Raw genomic sequence first — 13339 nt, forward strand, 5'->3', positions numbered from 1 at the left:
GGTCCATATATACAATGGAATATTACTCAGCTATCAGAAAGAACGAGTTCTCAACATTTGCTACAACATGGACAACACTGGAGGAGATAATGCTAAGTGAAATAAGTCAAGCAGAGAAAGACAACTATCATATGATTTCTCTCATCTATGGAACATAAGAACTAGGATGATCAGTAGGGGAAGAAAGGGATAAAGAAAGGGGGGGGCAGTTAAGATGGCGGAGGAATAGGGGACCCCTTTTTCAGCCAGTCCCCTGAGTCGAGCTGGATAGGTACCAGACCAGCCTATATAACCACGGAATCAGCCTGAGACGCAGGATGATGCATCTGGATCTCTACAAATGAACATCTCCAGCGCTGAGTATTGAGGTACCAAGAGGGGAGCTGTAAACCGTGCACGGATATCGGAAGATAAACGGAAGGGGGAGGGAGCCGCCGTGTTTGGGCGCCGGGAAGCGGCAGCCACCTGCACGGGGGAGCGGGCGGACACACAGAGGGCACCCGCGAGAGAGCGGACTAAGACCGGTGAGCCGTGAACGCGCGCGCCACCAGGCATCTCCCAGAACACCGGAATCCCGGTGTGCTCACGGGATCCAGACTGAGACCGGGAACTCCCGGAGCGCGCGCGGGGCGGCTGGCGGCTGGCGGGCCACCTGCACGGGGGAGCGGGCGGACTCGAGGTCGGCACCCGCGAAACAGCAGACTGAGACCCTGAACCGGGTGCGCGCGCCACCAGGCTTCTCACGAAACTCCGGAATCGAGGTGTGCTCACCGGACATAGACTGAGACCGGGAGACCCGGGAGCGCGCGGGGCGGCCGGTGGCTGGCGGCATTAGAAACACAAAGGACAGAGACGCAGCCGGTGGCTGGCGGCATTAGAAACACAAAGGACAGAGACGCAGCCGGTGGCTGGCGGCATTAGAAACACAAAGGACAGAGACGCGCCGGCCCTGGAAGTGAGGGCAGGGTCGCCGAGTTGGTGCGCACATCCCGGGACGCCGCAGGGTTGAGCAGCACCAACAGTAACAGAGTTAAAGTGGCCAGAACATCAGTGGAGAACGGGCCGCAATCCCTCTGTTCTGTGACAATGCAGCCTCTGCTGCTCTGACCCTCAGAAGAGGCATAGCCGGCCGCCAGGGAAAGCCGCCAGAGAACAAAAGCCTGGAAATACCGGCTCAGAGAGTGCCCATCCCCATCCTCCCTCGCAGGGGACATGGAGACTCTACCCAAACAGGGTTGCCTGAGTATCGGCGCGGCAGGCCCCTCCCCCAGAACACAGAAGGCAGGCTGAAAAATCAAGAAGCCCACAACCGGAGGCGCCTGGGTGGCGCAGTCATTGAGCTCCTGTCTCCGGCTTAGGGCGTGATCCCGGCGTTCCGGAAAGGAGTCCCTCATCGGGCTCCTCCGCTGGGAGCCTGCTTCTTCCTCTCTCACTCCCCTGCTTCTGTTTCGTTCTTGCTGACTGTCTGTTTCCCTCTCTCAGATAAGTAAATAAATAAAATCTTTAAAGAAGAAGCCCACATCTCTAAGATCCCTATAAAACAAGGGGCACGGCCTGGGACCCAGTCAATAATTTTGGGCTCTGGAAAGCCCGCAACCTCTCTTCATCAGAATGACAAGAAGGAGAAGCCCCCCCCAGCAAAGAAAAGACAGTGAATCAGTGGCCTCTGCCACAGAAGTAACGGATATGGATGTAACCAAATTATCAGAAATGGAATTCAGAGTAACAATGGTCAAGATAATGAGTAGACTTGAAAAAAGTATTCAGGAAAATATTACTGAGAATATACAATCCCTAAGGGCGGAAATGAGAGCGAATTTGACAGAAATTAAAAATTCTATGAGCCAAATGCAGGCAAAACTAGAGGCTCTGACGGCCAGGGTCACGGAAGCGGAGGAAAGGGTTAGTGAATTGGAGGATGGGTTAATAGAGGAAAAAATAAAAATAGAAGATGGTCTTAAAAAAATCCACGCCCACAAATGTTGGCTACGGGAGATTACTGACTCAACGAAACGATCCAATGTTAGAATCATCGGCATCCCCGAGGGGGTGGAGAAAAACAGAGGTCTAGAAGAGATATTTGAACAAATTGTAGCTGAAAACTTCCCTAATCTAGCAAGGGAAACAAAAATTCGTGTCCAAGAGGCAGAGAGGACCCCTCCCAAGCTCAACCATGACAGACCTACACCACGTCACGTCATAGTGCAATTTGCAAATATGAGATCCAAGGAAACAGTATTGAAAGCGGCCAGGGCAAAGAAATTTCTCACGTACCAAGGCAAAGGCATCAGAATTACATCAGACCTGTCTACACAGACCTGGAATGAGAGAAAGGGTTGGGGGAGCATTTTTAAAGCTCTTTCAGAGAAAAACATGCAGCCAAGGATCCTTTATCCAGCAAGGCTGTCATTCAGAATTGATGGAGAAATAAAGACATTTCAGAATCGACAGTCACTAGCCAATTTCGTAACCACGAAACCAGCCCTACAGGAGGTATTACGGGGGGTTCTATAAAAGTAAAAAGGCCCCAAGAGTGATACAAAACAGAAAGTCACAGCCAATACAAACAAAGACTTTACTGACAACATGGCAGAATTAAAAGCATATCTCTCAGTACTCAGCCTGAACATTAATGGTTTAAATTCTGGTTTCAAACGCCACAGGGTTGCAGATTGGATAAAAAGAAATGACCCATCCATTTGCTGTCTACAAGAGACTCATTTCGAACCCAAAGATGCATTCAGACTGAGAGTAAGGGGATGGAGTACCATCTTTCACGCAAATGGACCTCAAAAGAAAGCTGGGGAAGCAATTCTCATATCAGATAAATTGGATTTTAAACTACAGACTATAGTTAGAGATGCAGAAGGGCACTATATTATTCTTAAAGGAAGTATTCAACAAGTGGATATGACAATTATAAATATATATGCCCCCAACAGGGGAGCAGCAAGATACACAAGCCAACTCTTAACCAGAATAAAGAGACATATAGATAAAAATACATTAATAGTAGGGGACCTCAACACTCCACTCTCAGAAATAGACAGAACACCCTGGCAAAAACTAAGCAAAGAATCAAAGGCTTTGAATGCCATACTCGACGAGTTGGACCTCTTAGATATATATAGAACACTGCACCCCAGAACCAAAGAATACTCATTCTATTCTAATGCCCATGGAACATTTTCAAGAATAGACCATGTTCTGGGACACAAAACAGGTCTCAGCCGATACCAAAAGATTGAAATTATCCCCTGCATATTCTCAGACCACAACGCTCTGAAATTGGAACTCAACCACAAGGAAAAATTTGGAAGAAACTCAAACACTTGGAGACTAAGAACCATCCTGCTCAGGAATGACTCGATAAACCAGGAAATCAAAAATCAAATTAAACAATTTATGGAGACCAATGAGAATGAAAATACAACAGTCCAAAACCTATGGGATACTGCAAAGGCAGTCCTAAGGGGGAAATACATAGCCATCCAAGCCTCACTCAAAAGAATAGAAAAATCTAAAATGCAGTTTTTATATTCTCACCTCAAGAAGCTGGAACAGCAACAGAGGGACAGGCCTAATCCACGCACAAGGAAGCAGTTGACCAAAATTAAAGCTGAAATCAATCAAGCAGAAACCAGAAGTACAGTAGAGCAGATCAACAGGACTAGAAGCTGGTTCTTGGAGAGAATCAATAAAATTGACAGACCACTGGCAAGACTTATCCAAAAGAAAAAAGAAAGGACCCAGATTATTAAAATTATGAATGAAAAAGGAGAGGTCACGACGAACACCATTGAAATTGGAAGGATTATTAGAAATTTTTATCAACAGCTATATGCCAATAAACTAAGCAATCTGGAAGAGATGGAATCCTTCCTCGAAACCTATAAACTACCAAGATTGAAACAGGAAGAAATTGATTTCTTAAACAGGCCAATTAATTATGAAGAAATTGAGTCAGTGATAAACAACCTTCCAAATAACAAAACTCCAGGCCCGGACGGTTTTCCTGGGGAATTCTACCAAACATTCAAAGAAGAAATAATACCTATTCTCCTAAAGCTATTTCAAAAAATAGAAACAGAAGGAAAGCTACCAAACTCATTCTATGAGGCCAATATTACCTTGATCCCCAAACCAGGCAAAGACCCCCTCAAAAAGGAGAATTACAGACCGATTTCCCTAATGAATATGGACGCCAAAATCCTCAACAAGATACTTGCTAATAGAATCCAACAGTTCATTAAAAGGATTATCCACCACGATCAAGTGGGATTCATACCTGGGATGCAAGCATGGTTCAATATTCGCAAATCAATCAGCGTGATACATCATATCAACAAGAAAAGACTCAAGAACCATATGATCCTCTCAATCGATGCCGAAAAAGCATTTGACAAAATACAGCATCCTTTCCTGATTAAAACCCTTCAGAGTGTAGGAATAGAAGGTACATTTCTCAATCTCATAAAAGCCATCTATGAAAAGCCTACTGCAAATATTATTCTCAATGGGGAAAAGCTGGAAGCCTTTCCCTTAAGATCAGGAACACGACAAGGATGCCCACTCTCGCCACTATTATTCAACATAGTACTAGAAGTCCTTGCAACAGCAATCAGACAACAAAAAGGGATCAAAGGTATTCAAATCGGCAAAGAAGAAGTCAAAATGTCTCTCTTCGCAGACGACATGATACTCTATATGGAAAACCCAAAAGAAGCCACTCCCAAACTATTAGAAGTTATAGAGCAATTCAGTAACGTGGCGGGATACAAAATCAATGCTCAGAAATCAGTCGCATTTCTGTACACGAATAACGAGAACGAAGAAAGAGAAATCAGGGAATCCATCCCATTTACAATAGCACCAAAAACCATACGTTACCTTGGAATTAACTTAACCAGAGACGTAAAGGACCTTTATTCTAGAAACTATAAATCACTCTTAAAAGACATTGAGGAAGACATAAAAAGATGGAAAGATATTCCATGCTCATGGATCGGAAGAATTAACATAGTTAAAATGTCCATGCTACCCAGAGCAATCTACACTTTCAATGCTATCCCGATCAAAATACCGAGAACGTTTTTCAAAGAACTGGAACAAATAGTCCTTAAATTTGTATGGAACCAGAAAAGACCCCGAATCTCCAAGGAACTGTTGAAAAGGAAAAACAAAGCTGGGGGCATCACAATGCCGGATTTCGAGCTGTACTACAAAGCTGTGATCACAAAGACAGCATGGTACTGGCACAAAAACAGACACATAGACCAATGGAACAGAATAGAGAGCCCAGAAATGGACCCTCAGCTCTTTGGGCAACTAATATTTGATAAAGCAGGAAAAAACATCCGGTGGGAAAAAGACAGTCTCTTCAATAAATGGTGCTGGGAAAATTGGACAGCTACATGCAAAAGAATGAAACTTGATCACTATCTCACACCATACACAAAAATAAACTCCAAATGGATGAAAGACCTCGATGTGAGACAGGAATCCATCAAAATTCTAGAGGAGAACATAGGCAGCAACCTCTACGACATCGGCCAAAGCAACCTTTTTCATGACACATCCCCAAAGGCAAGAGAAACAAAAGATAAAATGAATTTATGGGACTTCATCAAGATTAAAAGTTTCTGCACAGCCAAGGAAACAGTCAGAAAAACTAAGAGGCAGCCCACGGAATGGGAGAATATATTTGCAAATGACACTACAGATAAAGGACTGGTATCCAAGATCTACAAAGAACTTCTCAAACTCAATACACGAGAAACAAATAAACAAATCAAAAAATGGGCAGAAGATATGAACAGACACTTTTCCAATGAAGACATACAAATGGCTAACAGACACATGAAAAAATGTTCAAAATCATTAGCCATCAAGGAAATTCAAATCAAAACCACACTGAGATACCACCTTACGCCAGTTAGAATGGCAAAAATAGACAAGGCAAGAAACAACAATTGTTGGAGAGGATGTGGAGAAAGGGGATCCCTCCTACATTGTTGGTGGGAATGCAAGTTGGTACAGCCACTCTGGAAGACCGTGTGGAGGTCCCTTAAAAAGTTAAAAATTGAGCTACCCTATGATCCAGCCATTGCACTACTGGGTGTTTACCCCAAAGATACAGACGTAGTGAAGAGAAGGGCCATATGCACCCCAATGTTCATAGCAGCAATGTCCACAATAGCTAAATCGTGGAAGGAGCCGAGATGCCCTGCAACAGATGACTGGATTAAGAAGTTGTGGTCCATATATACAATGGAATATTACTCAGCAATCAGAAAGAATGAGTTCTCAACATTTGCTACAACATGGACAGCACTGGAGGAGATAATGCTTAGTGAAATAAGTCAAGCAGAGAAAGACAACTATCATATGATTTCTCTCATCTATGGAACATAAGAACTAGAATGATCAGTAGGGGAAGAAAGGGATAAAGAAAGGGGGGGTAATCAGAAGGGGGAATGAAACATGAGAGACTATGGACTATGAGAAACAAACTGAGGGCTACAGAGGGGAGGGGGGTGGGGGAATGGGATAGACCGGTGATGGGTAGTAAGGAGGGCACATATTGCATGGTGCACTGGGTGTTATACACAACTAATGAATCATCGAGCCTTACATCGAAAACTGGGGATGTACTGTATGGTGACTAACATAATATAATAAAAAATCATTATTAATAAAAAAAAAAAAAAAGAAAGGGGGGGTAATCAGAAGGGGGAATGAAACATGAGAGACTATGGACTATGAGAAACAAACTGAGGACTTCAGAGGGGAGGGGGGTGGGGGAATGGGATAGACCGGTGATGGGTAGTAAGGAGGGCACGTATTGCATGGTGCACTGGGTGTTATACACAACTAATGAATCATCGAGCCTTACATCGGAAACCGGGGATGTACTGTATGGTGACTAACATAATATAATAAAAAATCATTAAAAAAAAATAATAAAAAAAATAAAAAAATAAAAAATTAAAAAAAATTAAAAAAAATTAAAAAAAAAAAGTGACTAATTGACAGTTGGCATTTGAGAAATATGACAAGTCCTTATTGAATAACCTTCTGGGTAGTATCAACATTCATGATAAATAAAAATTCTCCACAATTTTCAGCAAAAAAAAAAACCAAACCAAAACAAAAATATAATCAACGCCCAAAAAGGGGTAGTCTCAATTAAATGAGTACGATTTTCTATAGTACAAGGCATTGCCTCCTTGATAACATTATTTTCTCCAACATTTTATTGAGAAACAGATGAAAATGTTTAAAGAATTGTAAAATTCTTAGTGAGTCAGCAATATTCAATTCTGGGAGGACTTAGAATCAAGAATAGAAAAGTTTAGAATCAAAGCTATAGCAAGTTAATATTTAAACTCCTGTAAAATCTTATTTTTATCACTTTAAAATGGAGATAGTAATATCTACCTGTTACAATTGTTCAGAACTAATACAATATGCATGTAAAATGCTTAGCACTGTACTCTGCCCATAGTAGGTATAAAACTACATTTATTATACATAAAATGATACAGCTCAATGAGATTTTATCATTGACATGTTCCTTTTTTTTACAAAAAAGATTTTATTCATTCGAGAGAGAGAGAATATGGTGGGGGGGGCAGAGGGAGAGGGAGAAGCAGACTCCCCGCTGACCAGAGAGCCCAACGAGCTTCGGGGCCCGATCCCAGGACCCCGGGATCATGACCTGAGCCAAAGAGAGATGCTTAACCGACTGAGCCACCCAGGTGACCCAACATGTTCTTATTATAATTCCCTTATATTTGCCATTTTTAGTGTTACTAATTTTTCTTTTTTTCCATTTCATTAATGTTAATTAAAATATTTGGTGTTCATGGACCTGTGCTTGACATAATATTTTGGAGTTACTAGATGAATTTTTCCCTTAGGAAATTATAATTGAACTACTCCTTACCTGTAATACTTTTCAACATCTCTTTCACTGACTGAACATATCAGAGGTGCAAATGTATAAAATTATCCAAAAGACAGCCAAATAGTAACCAGCTACTCAATTATAGTTCTTCAAAGGTGGCTTAATAGAAATGATTTCTAAGATTAACTGTGCAGGATTTTTTTAAAAGATTAAAAAGAAAGTTACTCTAGTTAGAAAAATAGCTAGCTTAAATATAGATAAAATCTTGGAAAATATTTGCTGACAGTCGTGATTGTGGAGAGTGGAAAGTTCTGAAGGCATTGCTCTTAATTTCAATTAAAGAGTGAGGTGAGGTAGAAGATTATAAAAGAAATATAGTAAATTATGAAGAAGAGAAAGTAGGAAGTAAGTGCAAATTTACACTAGTTTAAGAAGAGTGCTCTAACTAGTAATTAGAAAGGAATGAGGAAGAGCTACAAAAAATAATAGTATCATATTGACTAAGGGAACAAAAGAGCAGTATGTGATTTTTGAAAAAAATGTCTTAAGTTTTGACATGTACACACCTGTGAACTATCACAATTGAGATCATGAACATATTCCCAAGAGTTTCCTCATGCCCCTTGTCATCCCGCCTTCCCAAACCCCTCCAGTTCTTATTACCAAACCCAAGTTCAATCTACTTGCTGCTCCACTGTTCAGTAAGTTGAGTAACAAGTTGTTGAAGCAAGGAATATGACTTTATTCAGGAAATCAGGCTCACCAAGAAGATAGCAGACTAATGTCCCAAATAACCAGCTTACCACTTTGGGGCAGGCAGGGAATTTTAAAGGGGAAAGGAGGGGGGAATAAGCCTCAAAGATTAAGCAGATAAAATCGAGTTTAATTGTAACTATTCAGAGGAACTTGTAGGCTCTGGTGGAGGTTATCTGCCTTAAGAAGTACCCCAGTTGCAGTCATTTGACTGTCACATGCTTTTAGGTTGACATTAGTTGCATTCTTTAAGTTCCCTGAAGAGCTTTAAATGATACTGATTATTATCTTGGTTTAGAGTTTAAGCTTTAGATGGTGTTTGAGAGTTATGTGCAGGAATATTAACATAGTTTGCCTTGTGTTGTAGGTCAGGGTTTCTTATGCACAAATTACCTTATTTTAAAACAATTCAAGGCAGAAGAGAAAGGGGGGCCTCCGAATGGCATTGGTTCTGCTATATTCTCACTCCCATACTCAGGCAACCACTGATTTATTTTCTGTCAGCATAGATTATTTTGTGCTTTTCTAGAGTGTTGCATAAATGGAATCCTACAGTTGAGGGGGAGCAGAATATGCGCGACTTTGGCATGTGGGCTGTTTTGAGCTAAAGGCAATTAAGACCCAGCAGACTCAGGAAAGGCTATTTACTTCTTCCTTAACTGCCTAAAAGAATTTAGATAAGGGGCCTATGCCAGGAAGAGAGCTATTACCAGAGATCACTTTTTGTATCATAAAGACTTATCTGTATGGGAGGGCAAACATCTGTTTACCAAACATTTGCTTTTCCCAACTTCCTGTGAATTGTCTTCTTTCCCTTTGAAGCCTCAGACCCCTCCCAGCTTCTCCTAGAATATAGGAAGGGAAAAGTTTTCCTCCCCTCCACAGTATATATTCTTTTTTGTCTGTCATCTTTTACTCAGAATAACTATTATGAAACATGGGATGAAGATATTTTGAATGGGGTACTATCTGGCTTACTTAATAAAACTTTTCTTGTACCTTGATTGATCGAATGTCACTATGTAGATGTAAACATTTATAAAAACTAGACAAACTATAAAGCATTCGTTACATTAGTTATTAATAGTATGAATCAATCATTCTTAAAAGCATAATCTTTCTAAACATTCATGAAAACAAATCATTGCACCTTTGCTTAGACATGGAATTACAGATTATTGAGTTAGAAGACTATTGAAGTGAAATTTTCTTTCCAGTTTGCACTGATGCACAAGCTATAACATTTTCATGATTTCAGATATGAAATTTTATCTCATATTGAGAGAACTGAACTTCCCTCTGTAACCTGTTTGCATATTTAGCAATGTGTCTCTTTTTAAGAATTTCTTGTTTATATCCTAGCTAAATCTCTCTTGCAGCAACCTAGGCACATAACTTCTTATTTTGCCCTTAGAGGAGAAGAACACTGATAAAAATCTACATTATATCCTGGTATATATCCTTCTTTTACCCCCTCCCAAGCCCAGGAAAGTGTGATGATGTTTAATTTTCTTTTCTCATAGGTAACATTCTCTCTACTTAAAAAAAAAAAAAAAAAGTCAGGGATATTGTGCCCATTCATTTTCATATCATTTAAGTTCCTTAGTTTTTATTCTCCATATTGCACATATAACAGCTTTTGAGTATCAGGTATATCTAGGTAAGTCTCAGGTAATTCAAGGGCTTTTATGAGAACTTTATATTGTGTAAAGCTAAGATATGTTACTAACTTAATCTGGAGAAATAGGGAAAACATTTTTCTAAATGCAGATTGAGAAATTCTCATCTGAAATCAATACATTTCCTTTCTTTGGCAGAAGTATTTAATTATATATGTCTAAGAAACCATTGTTCACAGATGTAGCAAGGACAGTGGTGTACAGGCACCCAGAATAAGAACAAACAATCCACTCTGTATAGTATGAGTTTTGCAATTTAAACCACTTGCACTCAAAGTAAACTTATAAAACTCTTGTCTGGTAATGTGCTCTCCCAGAGAATCTCTGTAAAATACAAGATTTATTATTTAACCCTGAGTCAAATTTGAGACACAGTGAAAAAGATTATTGGGCTACCAAGTGACTTTGTACAATTTATGATGATCTGTGAACCCTTAGATTCTTTCCTAGTGCTAGAAATAGATCAGCTTTTCAGGCTTTGATTTACTTTTACTTTGACATTATCATCATCTTGTCCATTTTTTTCCTTGATGTTTTGTGTTTTCCTAGTTTTCCCTCAGTCCCTCCTGGGCTCACTGAAGCTATGTAGCTCTTACCTGTACAAGGTATTTACTTGTGACTGCTTAGGAAGAACATACATGGGCTGAGAGCTCTAGGTTTCTAGTACAGAAATTAATTAGCTACTATGATTTTGATCATTTTCATATTTTTAATGGCATCATGATTTGGAATTTATAATTAGATGTTTGAAAAAAGACCTTGTGGAATAAAGAATCTGGCTGGCTACTGTTTCTGGTTCCTGAGGTATAACCTCTAGACTCTTGGAATTTTTCTAGTGACAAGTGTCTTTGGTATTCATAGTGGGCCCCTGAACTATACCTGGTAGTTTATGCTAATGAGGTGAGCCATGGTTGTCCCCTATATAGTTTAAACAACCAAGATGACTCAGGACGAGGGCTGGCAACACCAGGAATATCACCCATATGATTAGAACTTTGGTGTTTTGAGCCACATAATTTCAGCCTGACATCCAAGGAGGGGAAACTAGAAATTGAGTCTTATAGGAAATGATTTAATCAATTGTGCCTACACAATGAAACCCCAAAAAAACTCTGGACTCTTTTCTGGTTTGCAATGCTCTTTGAGTATTATTACACACTGATACCAGGAGACTAATGTGTCTCTGAGGACAACAGAAGCTTTGCATTTGGAATTCCACCAGACCTCATTCTCTGTGTTTCACCCTTTCTTTCTTCTGATTCGTATCCTTTTGCTATAATAAAACTATAATCATAAGTATAGTGCTTTCCTGAGTTCTATGAGTAATTCCAATGAATTACTGAACCTGAGGTTGGTCATGGGAACACCCAACTTTGTAGCCAGCTGATCAGAAATAAGAATGCCCCAGGGGATACTCAAACCTGTGGTTGGTATCTGCGGTGAGGGCAGTCTTATGGAGGACTGTGCCTGTAAACTTGAGTTTGACAAACTCCCAGCAGGCTGTAAAAGAAATCAGGCTCCAGTGAGTGCCTTACTTTCTAGGCTGTGATAGTAGTTACTCAAACCTTGAGGAATACGCAGTCCAAACATTGTCTAGTCCTGAGCTTCAAAATGTCTAGCTATAGTTTTCTGCAAAAATATTTAGATTAGAGCACTATTTTCTTTTATGTATTTCTCTGGTAATGTGTTTAACGTTTCTTTTGGTATTATTATGAATAAAGTACCAAAACCAAGCAAAAAGGCCATTGATGAACTTTTTGTCTCAAAGCCCATTAAAAATACTGTGTTTTGCAGAATCTTGTATCAAGTTTATGTAAAAAGATTTAAGCATTAAATGAAAACTCTAGCTCAAATTAAGTGTGTTGGTAAAGCTAAGATTTTTTTTCTTATAATTCTTGGGAAAAAAAACAGGAAGTGCATTGTGCTTTATTTTTTATAAGCTATCATGGGACTACCTAATTTGTGAAAACAAAAATTGTATTTATTAATATTTCTTTCCCCATTTTCTATAAGTATCAGTTTCTTGAGATTTGATATACTTCTTTTGTTGAAGTAGAAAGCTAGCGACTGTAGTGGGGATATGATGTAAAGAACCCCAATAAGTGAAAGGAATTTACATTGGCCAAAGATCCATCTCAAAAGTGAAAATCAAAATCAGTTTTGAAAAAGAACTTCTTCAATCACCTTTCGAAATGCCTTTTCCACAATAATGTTTTCCTAATGTAATTTATGGAAAAATCATTTTAAAAAATATAGTCAGGGCAACATTCAAATGTAATGATTTTAACTTATGCAAATAACACCTTAATGTTACTTTCGTAAAGGTGAAGGTTAAGTGCAGTAAATACCAGTAATAGCAATATAGTTTGCAAGTGAAATTAGCAAGAACATTTTAATAAGTCCCTAAAGTGTGAACTAGTGATAAGAAAAAAAATGTTCCAAATAAAATATTCTTAAAAGGTCAACGTCTTAAAGTCATAGTATTCATAATCATTTCTGAATGCAAGATGAGTATATTGGTGAAATTCCTTATATGTGTAAACAAAAGATATTAAAAGCATAGAGCACAGAATTTGGTGAAGTAATTTTACTATAGCAAATTCAGATACCATTTCACACTCTTTCATTCCTTGCAAATGTGCCATTGAGGTAATTTGGAAAGGACTAAAAAGATCTGACAGGTATCTTAAAGGAAAATTTCTTTTTAAGATTTTATTTGAGAGAATGAGAGAGAGAGAGAGTGTGCGCACAAGTTGGGGGAGGAGCAGAGGAAAAGGAAGACGCAGACTTCCCATTGAGCAGGGAGCCCAACATGGGGCTCCGCACTGGGCTCAATACAGGGCTCGATCCCAGGGCTCTAGGATCATGACCTGAGCCAAAGGTAGATGTTTAAACAACTGAGCCACCAGGCGCCCCAAGGAAATGCTATTTTATTTAAGTTTTAAGTTTAAAACAAAATAAAATAAATTCCAGATTTTTTAAGAATATGAATGAAAAT

This window comes from Ursus americanus, chromosome 1, assembly GCF_024610735.1.
Source record: "Ursus americanus isolate L20-20 chromosome 1, mUrsAme1.1.p, whole genome shotgun sequence".
Classification (NCBI taxonomy): domain Eukaryota; kingdom Metazoa; phylum Chordata; class Mammalia; order Carnivora; family Ursidae; genus Ursus; species Ursus americanus.